The sequence below is a fragment of the Chionomys nivalis genome, chromosome X (assembly GCF_950005125.1).
Source record: "Chionomys nivalis chromosome X, mChiNiv1.1, whole genome shotgun sequence".
In the NCBI taxonomy this organism is placed as follows: Eukaryota; Metazoa; Chordata; class Mammalia; order Rodentia; family Cricetidae; genus Chionomys; species Chionomys nivalis.
Window position 1 is genome coordinate 35,577,957 of NC_080112.1, and position 19,465 is coordinate 35,597,421.

Genomic DNA, 19,465 nt, shown 5'->3' on the forward strand with positions numbered 1-19,465 from the left:
TATTTTTACCATATTCATTCTCTAATATCTCCCCTTTATCCTCTTTATCTCTCCCATTTTATACTTATATAACATCTGTGATCTACAAATGACAGGAAACATGCAATACTTATCATCCAGAGTCTTTATTGTGTTTAATATGATAATATGTAGTTATATTCATTTTCTGCAAATGAATTATTTTTATTCCCCTTTATGACTTAATAAAACCCTATAAAACACACACAGTTTTTTCTTTTCTTTTTCTTTTTTTTGGTTTTTTGATACAGGGTATCTCTGTGTATCCCAGTCTGTCCTGGATCTCACTTTGTAGATGAAGTCAGCCTTGAACTCACAGAGATACACCCACCTCTGCCTCCTAGGTACTGGGATTAAAGGTATGTGCCACCACCACCTAGATTTTTAAAAACTTTCTATTCAGTTTTAAATATGTGTGTTAAGTTAGGAACATAGCCCCCAGGCTCCAGGCCTGAGAGTTGTATTTGTCTAGACTCCAAATCCCAGCATGCCAGGTCCTGACCCCTCCCTGGGTGTTCAGGACTACTCCCACAGGGTATTTAAGATAGCTCCCAAAGGAGAAACTCTGGTTTCTTTCCTCTCCCGTTGGTGGTCATGTTCGCAGCCTCCCAGTTCCCCCTCAGGGCCACCCAAGAGTGCAGGAATCCCATTAAACCTGAATATTTTTTAATTTGGCTTGTTGTGATTTGGCTTGATTGAAATTTTTGTGTCAGCAAAGTGCTTGCATTAGGAAAAATTCCTAATATCTGGAGTTCCTACCAAGATAGTGCAGCCTTTCCATGTGGCCCTAGGCCACGCATCGTAAGCCCCCTTGCCCACAATCTGAGCTCTTCACGCCATGCACACTAAAACCAGCTCCTGGGCTACAGTTGCTGTGTCTTGGTGAGTCCGTTTTTCTTGTCTATGCTATGGGGTTTTGGGAGGACCTATTCATACTTATTTTTGTCAATTATCAGACTCTTCTTGAAGCCAGGAGCTCATACCAAGAGTTTGATCTCAGCAGTGGTTAGACCGGCAAGACAGGGCCTAGCTTAGATGGACTTTGTTTGCTTTAGGGATGTCTAGCATTCAATTTCCATGGCCCAGTTAGGCCTAAGAGCTATTTTAGCAGACACACTGTAATATACTTAGGCCACATGTTTGGTCACAGACTTTAAAATGGGCACTTGCAGTTCAAAGCCAGATTTGCTGTAGCCCTTGGTATGCCTCTTACAAAATCTTTATAGATTGAGCCTGTCCGATACAATCTGTCCTGAATGGCTAATTTCCCTATGCACTAAGATTTGGCCTCAATACTATCTTGACAATGGGATGCATACTGTCCTCTGGGACCTAGAAAATTTTTGTTGCCATAAGGACAAATGGGCAGAGTTTACATATGTCCATGGTTTTTGGGCTCTGCTCTCCCGCTTTTCCCTTAGTAGCCAGTGTCTGGCAACACCAGGTTGACAGAGGTGCTGGCCCCACCCCTACTCCCTCAAGCCCACACTACCCAACCCCTTCCTGTGGAGCAACATTCTCCACATTCCTCTCCTTCCCCTCCTCCCCTTCCCTTCCCAATCCAGAGGTTCAAGGTCAACTTCTACCTTACCTACCTTCCCCTCCCCCTCCTACCTCCTCTCTCCACTTTTGGACACCTTCTGTGCACTGGGATAGACCCTCCCAATCCTCCCCAGTCTCCTCCCATACCAGATCCCACCATAGCTCTGCCCTTTTCTGTCTTCGCCAGGAGGTGGCAGGAGCCAATGGCATTATAAAAGTTCATGTTTCCTTTTCTCTTCCAGATATCTCTCAGATAACATGCAGCTAGCTTCCTTTTCTACTAATCCTTCTACTTAAAGTTAAGAAAGCTTGAGGGGGGGGTCCCCACACCCCTATATGGATATTGGTAAAAATGGCCTTTACATTGCTACAATAGGCAGCTAACCTACAGGTCCACACCTTAGCAGCTGACCTAAGGTTGCTGGAATGGGGACAAGGGAAGCCAACCACAAAGCTCTACCCTGATAGAGCCCAGTCTAAGTCAACCTCACAGGCAAGGGGGTTCAAGTGTGGCCTAAATGGTCACATAGCACAATATTGCACTACACTTCCTCCGAGGTTACGCTGGGAATCACAATGCCCCCATGTGGGCTTGTCCTCCATGCCATGCCACAGAGGTCCGACCTCACCAACATCGACAAGTGAAACTGTGCCAGCCTTTGAACTTCTCTGCCTTGCAGAGGATTGACGCTGCCCAGACTTGGTATATCCTGTAACCCTATCTGAGCCTAGGGTAAAGCTCCAGGTAGCAGGTAAGTCCATTACTTTAATTTTGGACACCTATTCTGTTCTAACATCTTACTCGGGCCTTACATTCCCCTCACCAATTTCAGTTATGGGGATAGGCAAAACCCATTCCTTCCCACTTAAAACCTTGCCACTGCCCTGCATTCTTGCAGGACAATCTTTTCTCTCATTCTTTCTTAGTGATACCTGCTTGCCCAGCACCTTTACTGGGTTGAAATATCCTTAGCTGCTTCCCCAAAGCTTTGTTCCACTTCTTGGAGCCCCCTTTTGACTCCACCCATCCCTGAGATTATATTTTACAGGTTCACTCCTCCTGCCAGATGTGTGCCCAGGCCAACCCACAAGGGGATCTCCACATATGTCAGTTTCTACACCAACTTTGCTGACGCCAACCAGGCAAAGATTGGCAGATTGATTTTACTCATATGCCTACTCATAAAAAACTCTGTCATCTCCTAACACTTGTGGACACTTTTACAGGATGGACAGAAGCATTTCCAGCCTCCAGGGAAACAGTAGATGTGGTGGCTCAGGTACTCCTGGACCACATCATTCTTCAGTTTGGTGTCCCACAAACCATCCAGATGGACAATGGGCCAGCCTTCATTTCCAGGGTCATGAAGCTCATGTCAGAAGTTCTCAACAGCTGTTTCGGTGCTGAGGAGTTCCATCTGGACGGGTGAGTGTGTGCTATCCAGGGGCGGACTGTACCAGAAGAGAGCATAAGCCACCCTCCCCCAGCTCCTGCTGCAGGGCTGTCTTTCTTACACACGACCCAGCCCACCAGCCCGCCCCCCCCCCAAGCCTGCCCTGTTGTCTGGTAGGTCCTTTGCTCAAGAACAGTTTCCTGCTCCTACACTAAGGCTACCTACCCAGAGTGGTGAGTGCCTGCCTACCGGGCAGGCCTCAAGTTCCCCCGCAAGGGAGCATGGGCACCTTCAGCTTGTGCTGCAGGGTCTCCTGTGTTCTACTGGACCACACCCTGCCCCCCTAAGTTCTTCCTTTTGTCCCCAGCTCATTGGGCTGCCAGACATCCCTGTTTCAGTGCTGAGGAGTTCCATCTGGATGGGTGAGTGTGTGCTATCCAGGGGCGGACTTTCCCAGAAGAGAGTACAAACCACCTTTCCCCAGCTCCTGATGCAGGGCTGTCTTTCTTACACAGCACCCAGCCCACCAGCCCCTCCCCCCCAAGCCTGCCCTGCTGTCTGCTAGGTCCTTTGCTCAAGAACAGTTTCCTGCTCCTACACTAAGGCTACCCACCCTTAGTGGTGAGTGCCTGCCTACCGGGAAGGCCTCAAGGTCCCCCGCAAGGGAACATGGGCAACTTCAGCTTGTGCTGCAGGGTCTCCTGTGTTCTACTCGACCCCGCCCTGCCCCCCAAGTTCACCGTTTTGTCCTTGGGTCATTGGACTACCAGGCATCCATGTTTCGGTGCTGAGGAGTTCCATCTGGAAGGGAACAGTTCCTGCTTCTACACTGAGGAGATACACCCAGAGAGTCAGTCACATCAAAGACTGGACCAAGACACCAGGCCTCTCCTGGCTCCATTTGAAGGAAGATATGGGCACGCGCCAAAGCAAGAATTCCTCCAACAACCTGAAAGGCAACATGACATCACCAGAATCCAGGGATCCTGAAATAAGAAGAATTGTACACCATACTCCAGAAGAAATATAAGAAATTGACTCAAAAGTGATTTATATGAAAATAATAGAGGATCTTAAACAGAAGGTGAAAAACCGCCATAAATAAATAGAGATTACAAACAAAACGGTAGAGGAAATGAATAAGTCTTTCAAAGATAACCAAGAAAACCAAGAAAAAGCAATCAAACAGGTAAGGGAAATGGTTCAAGAGTTGAAAAATGAAATGGAAGTAATGAAGAAAACACAAACCGAGGGAAGGCTGGAGATGGAAAATCTGGGTAAATGAACAGGAACTACAGAGACAAGTACTACCAACAGATTACAAGAGATAGAAGAAAGAATTTCAGATTCTGAAGATACCAAAGAGAAAATAAACACACTGATCAAAGAAAACAGCAAATACAACAAATTCTCATCACAAAACATTCAGGAAATCTGGGACACAATGAAAAGACCAAACCTAAGAATAATACGGGTAGAAGAAGAAGAAGTATAGCTCAACAATCCAGAAAATATATTTAATAAAATTATAGAAGAAAAATTTCCCAACTTAAAGAAAGATATTCCTTTAAAGGTTCAAGAAGCATACAGAACACGAAATAGACTGGATCAAAAAAAAAATCTCCCCGCCATACAATAATCAAAACACAAAACATACAGAATAAAAGAATATTAAGAGTTACAAAGGAAAAAGGTAAAGTTACTTATAAAGATAAACCTATCAGACTTACACCTGTCTTCTCTATCGAAACCATGAAAGCCAGAAGGTCCTTGATAGATGTACTGCAGAAACTAAGAGACCATGGATGCAAGCCCAGACTACTATACCCAGCCAAGCTCTCATTCACTATAAATGGAGAAAACAAAATTTTCCAGGATAAAAACAAATTTAAACAATACGTAGCCACAAATCCAGCCCTACAGAAAGTAATAGAAGGAAAATCACAACAGAAGGAGGCCAACAATGACCACAATAACTCAGACATCTAATGACCCTTCACCAGCACAACTCGAAGATGGGAAACACACAAACTCTACTACCAAAAAAAAAAAAAAAGAAAGAAAGAAAGAAATGACCAGAGTTAACAACCACTGGTCATTAATATCACTTAGTATCAATGGACTCAACTCACGTATAAAAAGGCACAGGCTAAGAGATTGGATACGAAAACAGGATCCAACATTCTGCTGCTTACAAGAAACACACCTCAACCACAAAGACAGACATCTACTCAGAGTAAAGGCCTGGGAAAAGGTTTATCAAGCAAACGGACCTAAGAAACAAGCAGGTGTGGCCATACTAATTTCTAACAAAGTTGACTTCAAACTAAAATCAATCAGAAGAGATGGAGAGGGATGTTTTATACTCATAACAGGAACAATTCACCAGGATGAAGTCTCAGTCCCAAATAGCTATGCCCCTAATATAAAAGCACCCACTTATGTAAAAGAAACATTACTAAAACTCAAGGCAATCATCAAACCACAGACACTAATAGTAGGAGATTTCCACATTCTTCTCTCACGAATGGACAGGTCGATCAGACAAAAACCTAACAGAGAAATAAGAGGATTAAGGGAGGTAATGAATCAAATGGACATAACAGACATCTATAGAACATTCCACCCAAATAGGAAAAAATATACCCTCTTCTCTGCAGCTCATGGAACCTTCTCGAAAACTGACCACATACTCGGTAACAAAGCAAACTTACACAGTTACAAAAAATATTAGTAACCACATGTGTCTTATCGGATCACCATGGATTAAAGTTAGAATTCAACAACAATGCTACCCCCAGAAAGCCTACGAACTCATGGGAACTGGACAATCAACTACTGAACCAAACCTGGATCAGGGAAGAAATAAAGAAAGAAATTAAAGTCTTTCTTGAATTCAATGAAAATAAAGGCTCAACATACTCAAACCTATGGGACACTATGAAAGCAGTGCTAAGAAGAAAGTTCATAGCACTAAGTGCCCACTTAAAGAAAACGGAGAAAGTACACATTGAAGACTTAACAGCCCACCTGAAAGCTCTAGAAAAAAAAAGAAGCAGACTCACCTAGGAGGAGTAGAAGACTGGAAATAATCAAACTGAGGGCTGAAATTAACAAACTAGAAACACAGAAAACAATCCAAAGAATCAATGAAACAAAAAGCTGGTTCTTGGAGAAAATCAACAAAATTGATAAACCCCTATCCAAACTAATCAAACAGCGGAGAGAAAATATGCAAATTAACAAGATCAGAAATGAAAAGGGGGACATAACCACAGATACAGAAGAAATTCAGAGAATCATTAGATCTTACTACAAAAGCCTGTATGCCACAAAATAGGAAAATGTAAAAGAAATGGACACGTTTTTACATAAGTATCATATATCAAAGTTAAACCTGGACCAGGTGAACAATCTAAATAGACCTGTTAGTCGAGAAGAAATAGAAGTCATTATAAAAACTCTCCCTACCAAAAAAAAAAGTCCAGGTCCAGATGGTATCAAGGCAGAATTCTACCAGAACTTCCAAGAAGACCTAATACCTATGCTCCTTAATGTATTTCACAATATAGAAACAGAAAAGTGATTGCCAAATTCCTTTTATGAAGCTACAGTTACCCTGATACCAAAACCACACAAAGACTTAACCAAGAAAGAGAATTACAGGCCAATCTCAATCATGCACATCAATGTGAAAATCCTCAATAAAATACTGGCAAATCGAATCCAAGAACACATTAGAAAAATTATCCATTATGATAAAGTAAGCTTCATCCCAGGGATGCAGGGCTGGTTCAACATATGAAAATCTATCAACGTAATCCATCATATAAACAAACTGAAAGAAAAAAACATATGATCATTTCATTAAATGTGGAAAAAGCATTTGACAAAATTCAACATCCTTTTATGATAAAGGTCTTGGAGAGATTAGGGATACAAGGGTCATTGCTAACTATAATAAAAGCTATTTACAGCAAGCTGACAGCTAACATTAAATTAAACAGAGAGAAACTCAAAGCCATCCAACTAAAATCAGGAACACGACAAGGATGTCCACTCTCTGCATACCTCTTCAGTATAGTTCTTGAAGTTCTAGAAATAGCAATACGACAACATAAGGTGATCAAAGGGATTTGAATTGGAAAGGAAGAAGTCAAACTTTCATTATTTGCAGATGATATGATAGTGTACATAAGCAACCCACAAAACTCCACCAAAGAACTCCTACAGCTGATAAACACCTTTAGTAGCATGGCAGGATACAAGATGAATTCCAAAAAAATCAGTTGCCCTCCTATACTCAAAGGATAAGGAAGCAGAGAGGGAAATCAAGAAGCATCAACTTTCACGATAGCAACAGATAGCATAAAATATCTTGGGGTAACTCTAACCAAGGAAGTGAAGGATCTATTTGACAAGAACTTTAAGTCTTTGAAGAAAAAAATTGAGGAGGATACAGAAAATGGAAGGATCTCCCTTGTTCTTGGATTGGGAGGATCAACATAGTAAAAATGGCAATTCTGCCAAAGGCAATTTATAGATTCAATGTAATTCCCATTAAAATCCCATCAAAATTCTTCACAGATCTTGAGAGGACAATAATCAACTTTATATGGAAAAACAAAAAACCCAGGATAGCCAAAACAATCCTATACAATAAAGGAACTTCTGGAAGCATTACCACTCCTGACTTCCAACTCTATTACAGAGCTTCAGTATTGAAAAGAGCTTGGTACTGGCATAAAAACAGGGAAGTTGATCAATGGAACCGAGTAGATGACCCGGATTTTAACCCACAAACCTATGAACACCTGATTTTTGATAAAGGAGCTAAAAGTATACAATGGAATAAAGAGAGTCTCTTCAACAAATGGTGCTCGCAGAACTGGTTGTCAACCTGTAGAATAATGAAAATATATCCATATCTATCACCATGCACAAAACTAAAGTCCAAATGGATTAAAGACCTCAATATCAGTCTGAACACACTGAACCTGATAGAAGAGAAAGTGTGAAGTACTCTACAACATATGGGCACAGGAGATCACTTCCTACATATACCCAGCATCACAGACATTAAGGACAACATTGAATAAATGAGACCTCCTGAAACTGAGAAGCTTCTGTAAAGCAAAGGACACTGTCACTAAGACAAAAAGGTAACCCACTGACTGGTAGATGTTCACCAACCCTGCAACAGACAAAGGTCTGGTCTCCAAAAGATATAAAGAACTCAAGAAACTAGACTTTAAAATGCCAATTAACCCAATTAAAAATTGGGGTACTGAACTGAACAGAGAATACTCAACAGAAGAAATTCAAATGACCAAAAGACACTTAAGGTCATGCTCAACCTCCTTAGTGATCAGGGAAATGCAAATCAAAACAACTTTGAGATACCATCTTACACCTGTCAGAATGACTAAAATCAGAAACACCAATGATAGCCTTTGCTGGAGAGGTTGTGGAGTAAGGGGTACACTCATCCATTGCTGGTGGGAATGTGAACTTGTGCAACCACTTTGGAAATCAGTGTGGTGATTTCTCAGGAAATTTGGGGTCAACCTACCCCAAGACCCAGTAATACCACTCTTGGGAATATACCCAAGAGATGCCCTATCATATGACAAAAGCATTTTTTCAACTATGTTCATAGTAGCATTATTTGTAATAGCCAGAACCTGGAAACAACCTAGATGCCCGTCAATGGAAGAATGGATGAAGAAAGTGTGGAATATATACATATTAGAGTACTACTCAGCGGTAAAAAAACAATGACATCTTGAATTTTGCGTGCAAATGGATGGAAATAGAAAACACTATCCTGAGTGAGGTAACCCAGACCCCAAAAGATGAACATGGGATGTACTCACTCATAATTGGTTTCTAGCTGTAAATAGAGGGCATTGAGCCTATAATTCGTGATCCTAGAGAAGCTAAATAAGAAGGTGAAGGTAGACAAAATTGCCGCGCAAAAACTGGGAACTTGAGGGTGTGGTGAAATGTGGGTAAGGGGAAATGTGGTGAGACAAGTGGGAAGGGGAGGATGGGGGGAGCTTGGGGGAATGGGATGCTTAGGATAAAGGAAGGGTGGATATGGGAGCAGAGAAGTATATATCCTAATTAAGGGAGCCATCTTAGGGTTGGCAAGAGACTTGACTCTAGAGGGGCTCGCAGGTGTCCAGGGAGATGTCCCCAGCTAGTACCTTGGGCAACTGAGGAGAGAAAAACTGAAATGACCCTATCCTATAGCCATACTGATGAATATCATGCATATCATCTTAGAACTTTCATCTCGCGATGGATCGAGATAGAGACAGAGACCCATATTGGAGCACTGGACTGAGCTCCCAAGGTCCAAATGAGAAGCAGAAGGAGGGAGAACATGAACAAGGAAGTCAGGACTGTGAGGTGTGCACCCACCCACTGTGACAGTTGAGCTGATCTATTCAGAGCTCACCAAGACCAGCTGGACTGGGACTGAATAAGCATGGGATGAAACCGGACTCTGAACATGGCAGACAATGAAGGCTGATGAGAAGCCAAGGACAATGGCACTAGGTTTTTATCCTACTGCATGAACTGGCTTTGTGGGAGCCTAACCTGTTTGGATGCTCACCTTCCTGGACCTGGATAGAAGTGGGAGGACCTTGGACTTCCCACAGGGCAGGGAATCTTGACTGCTCTTCAGTCTCGAGAGGGAGGGGGAATGGAGTGTGGATAGGGGGAGAGGAGTGGGGAGAGAGGGAGAGGAGTGGGTGGAGGGGGAGAGGAGTGGGAGGAGTGGGAGGAGGGGGAGGGAAATGGGAAATGGGGAGGAGGCGGAAATTTTTTTCAACAACAACAAATAATAATAAAATAAAAGATTTTAAGGAGGCAAAAAAAAAAAAAGAAGTTCTCAACATCTCCTGAAAATTCCACACTGTCTACCATCCACAATCCTTGGGAAAAGTGGAAAGGGCCAATGGACTCATCAAACAACAACTAACCAAGCTCTTCATTGAACTCAGGTTATCTTGGCCCTCCCTTTTCCCCATCGCCCTTACTTGTCTCAGGGCCACCCCATGTTCCCCTATGGGCCTGAGCCCTTTTGAGCTGCATTATGGCAGGTCCTTTCTCCTTAACTATCACCTCCCAGTTGAAACTGCTCCACTAATGGGGTACCTAACCTATGACTCCCTTTAAAGGTCCCTTCTCCATTCATATGCTGACAGTTGTCTCCATGCCACCACACCAGTGGACCCTAATTCCCCTAAACCTGCCCTGCTCTCCCCAGGGGACAGAGTACTCCTCAAACAGTTAACTGCTAGGTCTCTTAAACTTCGATGAACAGGAACTCATATGGCAATCCTCACCACCCTCTCAGCAGCCAAGCTCTTGGGACACCCATGCTGGTGCCATCTCTCCAGGCTCAAGTGGGTACCTACTCAGGACACTTGATACCTGCCTTGTTATCTCCCCAAAGGAACAAATGCTTTCCATCTCTGGGATGACAGTACATGGAATGCCTTTCTAGCCACACCTCTCACTGAGCATGGACCTACAAACACCTACCTCTCTCCTTCCCCATGTTGTCCTATGCCCACAGGAAGTAGCCAGACTTGAGTCAACACCCCTTTTTCCTAAAAGAACCTAAATTATTGGTCACAACTATCACTTCAATTTCCTGTCATCCCTATATCCAAAGACTCTGGAATGTTAAGTTGTGAGCATAGCCCCGAGCCCCCAGCCCCCAGGCCTGAGAGTTGTATTGGTCTGGACTCCAAATCACAGCATGACAAGTCAGGACCACTCCCACAGGGTAGTTTTTTTAATTAATTAATTTATTTATTTATTAAAGATTTCTGCCTCCTCCCCGCCACCGCCTCCCATCCCCCCCATCAAGTCCCCATCCCTTGTCAGCCCGAAGAGTAATCAGGGTTCCCTGCCCTGTGGGAAGTCCAAGGACCACCCATTTCCATCCAGGTCTAGTAAGGTGAGCATCCAAACTGCCTAGGCTCCCACAAAGCCAGTACGTGCAGTAGGATCAAAAACGCATTGCCATTGTTCTTGAGTTCTCAGTAGTCCTCATTGTCCGCTATGTTCAGTGAGTCCAGTTTTATACCATGCTTTTTCAGACCCAGGCCAGCTGGCCTTGGTGAGTTCCTGATAGAACATCCCCATTGTCTCAGTGTGTGGGTGCACCCCTCACGGTCCTGAGTTCCTTGCTCGTGCTCTCTCTCCTTCTGCTCCTGATTTGGACCTTGAGATTTCAGTCCGGTGCTCCAATGTGGATCTCTGTCTTTGTCTCCTTTCATCGCCCGATGAAGATTAATATTCAGGAGGATGCCTATATGTTTTTCTTTGGGTTCACCTTCTTATTTAGCTTCTCTAGGATCACGAATTATAGGCTCAATGTCCTTTATTTATGGCTAGAAAACAAATATGAGTGAGTACTTCCCATGTTCCTCATTTTGGGTCTGGCTTACCTCAATCAGGATAGTGTTTTTTATTTCTGTCCATTTGCATGCAAAATTCCGGACGTCATTGTTTTTTACTGCTGAGTAGTACTCTAATATGTATATATTCCATACTTTCTTCATCCATTCTTCCATTGAAGGACATCTAGGTTGTTTCCAGGTTCTGGCTATTACAAATAATGCTGCTATGAACATAGTTGAGCATATAGTTTTGTTGTATGATAGGGCATTTCTTGGGTATATTCCCAAGAGTGGTATTGCTGGGTCCAGAGGTAGGTTGATTCCGACTTTCCTGAGAAACCGCCACACTGCTTTCCAAAGTGGTTGCACAAGTTTGCATTCCCACTAGCAATGGATGAGTGTACCCCTTTCTCCACAACCTCTCCAGAAAAGGCTATCATTGGTGTTTCTGATTTTAGCCATTCTGACAGGTGTAAGATGGTATCTTAAAGTTGTCTTGATTTGCATTTCCCTGATCACTAAGGAAGTTGAGCATGACCTTAAATGTCTTTTGGGCATTTGAACTTCTTCTGTTGAGAATTCTCTGTTCAGCTCAGTGCCCCATTTTTTAATTGGGTTGATTAGCATTTTACGGTCTAGTTTCTCAAGTTCTTTATATATTTTGGAGACCAGACCTTTGTCAGTTGCGGGGTTGGTGAAGATCTTCTCCCAGTCAATGTGTTGCCTTTTTGTCTTAGTGACAGTGTCCTTTGCTTTACAGAAGCTTCTCAGTTTAGGAGGTCCCATTTATTCAATAATACCCTTAATGTCTGTGCTGCTGGGGTTACATGTAGGAAGTGGTCTCCTGTGCCCATGTGTTGTAGAGTACTTCACACTTTCTCTTCTATCAGGTTCAGTGTGTTCAGACTGATATTGAGGTCTTTAATCCATTTGGACTTTAGTTTTGTGCATGGTGATAGATATGGATCTATTTTCATTCTTCTACAGACTGACATCCAGTTTTGCCAGCACAATTTGTTGAAGATGCTCTCTTTTTTCCATTGTATACTTTTAGCTCCTTTATCAAAAATCAGGTGTTCATAGGTTTGTGGGTTAAAGTCAGGGTCTTCTATTCAATTCCATTGGTCGACTTCTCTGTTTTTATGCCAGTACCAAGCTCTTTTCAATACTGTAGCTCTGTAATAGAGTTTGAAGTCAGGGATGGTAATGCCTCCAGACAATCCTTTATTGTATAAAATTGTTTTGGCTATCCTGGGTTTTTTGTTTTTCCGTATATAGTTGATTATTGTCTTTTCCATATCTGTGAAGAATTTTGATGGGATTTTGTTGGGGATTGCTTTGAATCTATAGATTGCTTTTGGTAGAATTGCCATTTTTACTATGTTGATCCTCCCAATCCAAGAACAAGGGATATCCTTCCATTTTCTAGTGTCCTCTTCGATTTCTTTCTTCAACGACTTAAAGTTCTTGTTAAATACATCTTTCACTTCCTTGGTCAGAATTACCCCAAGATATTTTATCCTATTTGTGGCTATCATGAAAGGTGATGTTTCTCTGATTTTCCTCTCTGCTTCCTTATCCTTAGTGTATAGGAAGGCAAGTGATTTTTTGGAGTTGGTCTTGTATCCTGCCACATTACCAAAGGTGTTTTCAGCTGTAGGAGTTCTTTGGTAGAGATTTTGGGGTCGCTTATGTATACTATCATATCATCTGCAAATAACAAAAGCTTAACTTCTTTCTTTCCAATACGAATCCCATTGATCCCTTTATGTTGTCTTATTGCTATTGCTAGAACTTCAAGAACTAGGGGCGGCGGAGGCACCAGCACGCAGGCAAGTCCGGGCGGCAGAGGCACCGGCGTGCAGGCAGGCCCGGGTGGCGGAGGCACTGGCAGTCAGGCCCGGCAGGCAGGCCTAGGCGGCAGAAGCACCGGCGTGCAGGCAGGCCCAGGTGGCGGAGGCACCGGCAGGCAGGCCTAGGCGGCGGAAGCACTGGCGCGCAGGCAGGCCCAGGTGGCGGAGGCACCGGCAGGCAGGCCTAGGCGGCGGAAGCACCGGCGCACAGACAGTTCCGGCCGGCGGAGGCACCGGCAGGTAGGCCTAGGCGGCGGAAGCAAGGGCGCGCAGGCAGGCCCGGGCAGCGGAGGCACCAGCACGCAGGCAAGTCCTGGCAGCAGAGGTACAGGCGTGCAGGCAGGCCCGGGTGGCGGAGGCACCGGCAGTCAGGCCCGGCAGGCAGGCCTAGGCAGCGGAAGCACCGGCGCACAGACAGGCTCGGGCGGCGGAGGCACCAGCACGCAGGCAAGTCCAGGCGGCAGAGGCACCGGCGTGCAGGCAGGCCCAGGTGGCGGAGGCACCGACAGTCAGGCCCGGCAGGCAGGCCTAGGCGGCAGAAGCACCGGCGCGCAGGCAGGCCCAGGTGGCGGAGGCACCGGCAGGCAGGCCTAGGCGGCGGAAACACCGGCGCACAGACAGTTCCGGGCGGCAGAGGCATCGGCAGGCAGGCCCGGGCGGCGGAGGCACTGGATACAGGATAGTGCGGGCAAGAAACAGTGAAGCCTGCACTGAGAACAGATTGCCCCGCTACAATTAAATCAAACCCAATAGATAGCATCGGTAAGAGGAGATGGGCAGACGCCAAGGCAAGAATTCACCCAACAATCTGTAAAAGAACATGAAAACACCAGAACCCAATGATCTTACAACACAAGGACTTGAACACCCTATCACAGGAGAAGAGGAAAAAACTGACTTTTTGAAAGCAATAGAGTCCCTTAAACAACATGTAAAAAACGCCCTCATAGAAATGGATGAGAAGTATAACAAAAAGTTTGAAGAAATGAGTAAATACGTAAATGATACCCTGGGAAGCCAAGAAAAAACGATCAAACAGGTAATGGAAACAGTCCAAGAATTGAAAACTGAAATGGAAGCAAGGAAGAAAACACAAACTGAGGACCAGCTGGATATGGCAAATATAGGTCAACGAGCAGAGACTACAGAAACAAGCATAATCAATAGAATACAAGAGATAGAAGAAAGAATCTCAGATTCTGAGGACAACATAGAGAAAATAAACGGACTGATCAAAGAAAACACCAAAACCAACAAATTCTCATCACAAAACATTCAGGAAATATGGGACACAATAAAAAGACCAAACCTAAGAATAATAGGGATAGAAGAAGGAGAAGAGGCACAGCTCAAAGGTCCAGAAAACATTTTTAACAAAATTATGGAAGAAAACTTCCCCAACATAAAGAAAGAGATTCCTTTGAATATTCAAGAAGCATACAGAACACCAAACAGACTGGATCAAAAAAAAACGTCCCCTCGCCATATAATAATCAAAACACAAAATATACAGATTAAAGAAAGAATATTAAGAGCTGCAAAGGAAAAAGGCCAAGTAACTTATAAGGGTAAACCGATCAGACTTACACCTGACTTCTCTATGGAAACCATGAAAGCCAGAAGGTCCTGGATAGAGGTACTACAGAAACTAAGAGACCATGGATGCAAACCCAAACTACTATACCCAGCCAAGCTATCGTTCACTATCAATGGAGAAAACAAGACATTCCAGGATAAGAACAAATTTAAACAATACGTTGCCACAAATCCAGCCCTACAGAAAGTAATAGAAGGAAAATCACAACCCAAGGAATCCAACATTGCCAACACTGCCTACAATAACCCAGGCATCTAGCGACCCTTCAACAGCACAACTCAAAGAAGGGAGACACACAAACTCTTCTACCAAAAGCAGTAAGAATAACCGGAGTTAACAACCACTGGTCATTAATATCACTTAATATTAATGGTCTCAATTCACCAATAAAAAGGCACAGGCTAAGAGATTGGATACGAAAACAGGATCCAACAGTCTGCTGTTTGCAAGAAACTCATCTCAACCACAAAGACAGGCATCTACTCAGAGTAAAGGGTTGGGAAAAGGTTTTTCAAGCAAATGGTCCTAAGAAAAAAGCAGGTGTGGCCATACTAATTTCTAACAAAACTGACTTCAAACTAAAATCAATCAGAAGAGATCGACAGGGACACTTTATACTCATAACAGGAACGATTCAGCAGGATGAAGTCTCAATCCTGAATATCTATGCCCCTAATATAAAAGCACCCACTTATGTAAAAGAAATATTGCTAAAACTCAAGGCAGACATCAAATCACACACACTAGTAGTAGGAGACTTCAACACACCTCTCTCACCAATGGACAGGTCAATCAGACAGAAAACTAATAGAGAATTAAGAGAATTGTTGGAGGTAATGAATCAAATGGACTTAACAGACATCTACAGAACACTACACCCAAATAGGAAAGAATACACCTTCTTCTCTGCAGCTCATGGAACCTTCTCGAAAATTGACCACATACTTGGAAACAAAGGAAACCTCCACAGATACAAAAAAATATCAGTGTCCACCTGTGTCTTATCAGATCACCACGGATTAAAGTTAGAAGCCACCAACAAAGCTACCCCCAGAAAGCTGACAAACTCATGGAAACTGAACAGTCAACTACTGAACCACACCTGGGTCAAGGAAGAAATTAAGAAAGAAATTAAAGTCTTCCTTGAATTTAATGAAAACAAAGAGACATCATACTCAAACCTATGGGACACGATGAAAGCAGTGCTAAGAGGAAAGTTCATAGCACTAAGTGCCCACTTAAAGATAACGGAGAAAGCATACATTGGGGACTTAACAGCACACCTGAAAGCTCTAGAAAAAAAAGAAGCAGACGCGCCCAGGAGGAGTAGAAGACTGGAAATAATCAAACTGAGGGCAGAAATCAACAAAATAGAAACACAGAAAACAGTCCAAAGAATCAATGAAACAAAAAGTTGGTTCTTGGAGAAAATCAACAAGATCGATAAACCCCTATCCAAACTAATTAAACGACAGAGAGAGAACACGCAAATAATTAAGATCAGAAATGAAAAGGGGGACATAACCACAGACACAGAGGAAATTCAGAGAATCATTAGATCTTACTACAAAAGCCTGTATGCCACAAAACTGGAAAATGCAAAAGAAATGGACACTTTTTTAGATAAGTACCATATACCAAACCTAAACCAAGACCAGGTGAATGATCTAAATAGACCTGTTAATCGCGAAGAATTAGAAACAGTTATCAAAAATCTCCCTTCCAAAAAAAGCCCAGGGCCAGATGGTTTCAATGCAGAATTCTACCAGAACTTCCAAGAAGAGCTAATACCTATACTTCTTAATGTATTTCACAATATAGAAACAGAAGAGTCATTGCCAAATTCCTTTTATGAAGCTACAGTTACCCTGATACCAAAACCACACAAAGACCCAACCAAGAAAGAGAATTACAGGCCTATCTCACTCATGAACATCGACGCAAAAATTCTCAATAAAATACTGGCAAACCGAATCCAAGAACACATTAGAAAAGTTATCCATTATGATCAAGTAGGCTTCATTCCAGAGATGCAGGGCTGGTTCAACATACGCAAATCTATCAATGTAATCAATCATATAAATAAACTGAAAGAAAAAAACCATATGATCATTTCATTAGATGCTGAAAAAGCATTCGACAAAATTCAACACTCCTTTATGATAAAGGTCTTGGAGAGATTAGGGATACAAGGGGCATACCTAAATATAATAAAAGCTATTTACAGCAAGCCGACAGCTAACATTAAATTAAATGGAGAAAAACTCAAAGCCATCCCACTAAAATCAGGAACACGACAAGGATGTCCACTCTCTCCATACCTCTTCAATATAGTGCTTGAAGTTCTAGCAATAGCAATAAGACAACATAAGGGGATCAAGGGGATCCGTATTGGAAAGGAAGAAGTTAAGCTTTCATTATTTGCAGATGATATGATAGTATACATAACCGACCCCAAAAACTCTACCAAAGAACTCCTACAGCTGATAAACACCTTTGGTAATGTGGCAGGATACAAAATCAACTCCAAAAAATCAGTTGCCTTCCTATACACTAAGGATAAGGAAGCAGAGAGGGAAATCAGAGAAGCATCACCTTTCACGATAGCCACAAATAGCATAAAATACCTTGGGGTAACTCTGACCAAGGAAGTGAAAGATCTATTTGGCAAGAACTTTAAGTCTTTGAAGAAAGAAATTGAAGAGGACACCAGAAAATGGAAGGACCTCCCTTGCTCTTGGATTGGGAGGATCAACATAGTAAAAATGGCAATTCTACCAAAAGCAATCTATAGATTCAACGCAATCCCCATCAAAATCCCATCGAAATTCTTCACAGATCTGGAGAAGACAATAATCAACTTTATATGGAAAAACAAAAAACCCAGGATAGCCAAAACAATCTTATACAATAAAGGATTGTCTGGAGGCATTACCATCCCTGACTTCAAACTCTATTACAGAGCTACAGTACTGAAAACAGCTTGGCACTGGCATAAAAACAGAGAAGTCGACCAATGGAATAGAATAGAAGACCCTGACTTTAGCCCACAAACCTATGAACACCTGATTTTCGATAAAGGAGCTAAAAGTATACAATGGAAAAAAGAGAGCATCTTCAACAAATTGTGCTGGCAAAACTGGAAGTCAATCTGTAGAAGAATGAAAATAGATCCATATATATCACCATGCACAAAACTCAAGTCCAAATGGATTAAAGACCTCAATATCAGTCCAAACACATTGAATCTGATAGAAGAGAAAGTGGGAAGTACTCTACAACACATGGGCACAGGAGAACACTTCCTAAGTACAACCCCAGCAGCACAAACACTAAGGACATCATTGAATAAATGGGACCTCCTGAGACTGAGAAGCTTCTGTAAAGCAAAGGACACTGTCACTAAGACAGAAAGGCAACCCACTGACTGGGAGAAGATCTTCACCAACCCCGCAACTGACAAAGGTCTGATATCCAAAATATACAAAGAACTCAAGAAATTAGACCGTAAAAGGTTAATCAATCCAATTATAAAATGGGGCACTGAGCTGAACAGAGACTTTTCAACAAAAGAAGTTCAAATGGCCAAAAGTCACTTAAGATCATGCTCAACTTCCTTAGCAATCAGGGAAATGCAAATCAAGACAACATTAAGATACCATCTTACACCGGTCAGAATGGCTAAAATCAAAAACACCAATGATAGCCTCTGCTGGAGAGGTTGTGGAGAAAGGGGCACTCTCATCCATTGCTGGTGGGAATGCAAACTTGTGCAACCACTTTGGAAAGCAGTGTGGCGGTTTCTCAGGAAAGTCGGGTTCAACCTACCTCTTGACCCAGCAATACCACTATTGGGAATATACCCAAGAGATGCCCAAACATACAACAAAAGTATATGCTCAACTATGTTCATAGCAGCATTGTTTGTAATTGCCAGAACCTGGAAACAACCTAGATGTCCTTCAATGGAAGAATGGATGAAGAAAGTATGGAATATATACATATTAGAGTACTACTCAGCAGTAAAAAACAATGACTTCTTGAATTTTGCATACAAATGGACGGAAATTGAAAACACTATCCTGAGTGAGGTAAGCCAGACCCAAAAAGAGGAACATGGGATGTACTCACTCATATTTGGTTTCTAGCCATAAATAAAGGACATTGAGACTATAATGCGTGACTCTAGAGAAGCTAAATAAGAAGGTGAAACCAAAGAAAAACATATAAGCATCCCCCTGAATATTAACCTTCATCAGGCGATGAAAGAAGACAGAGACAGAGACCAACATTGGAGCACTGGACTGAAGTCTCACGATCCAAAGGAGGAGCAGAAGGAGAGTGAGCACGAGCAAGGAACTCAGGACGGCGAGGGGTGCACCCACACACTGAGACAATGGGGATGTTCTATCGGGAACTCACCAAGGCCAGCTGGCCGGGGACTGAAAAAGCATGGGACAAAACCGGTCTCGCTGAACATAATGGACAATGAGGACTACTGAGAACTGAAGAACAATGGCAATGGGTTCTTGATCCTATTGCATGTAATGGCTTTGTGGGAGCCCAGGTAGTTTGGATGCTCACCTTAATAGACCTGGATGGAGGTGGGTGGTCCTTGGACCTCCCACAGGGCAGAGA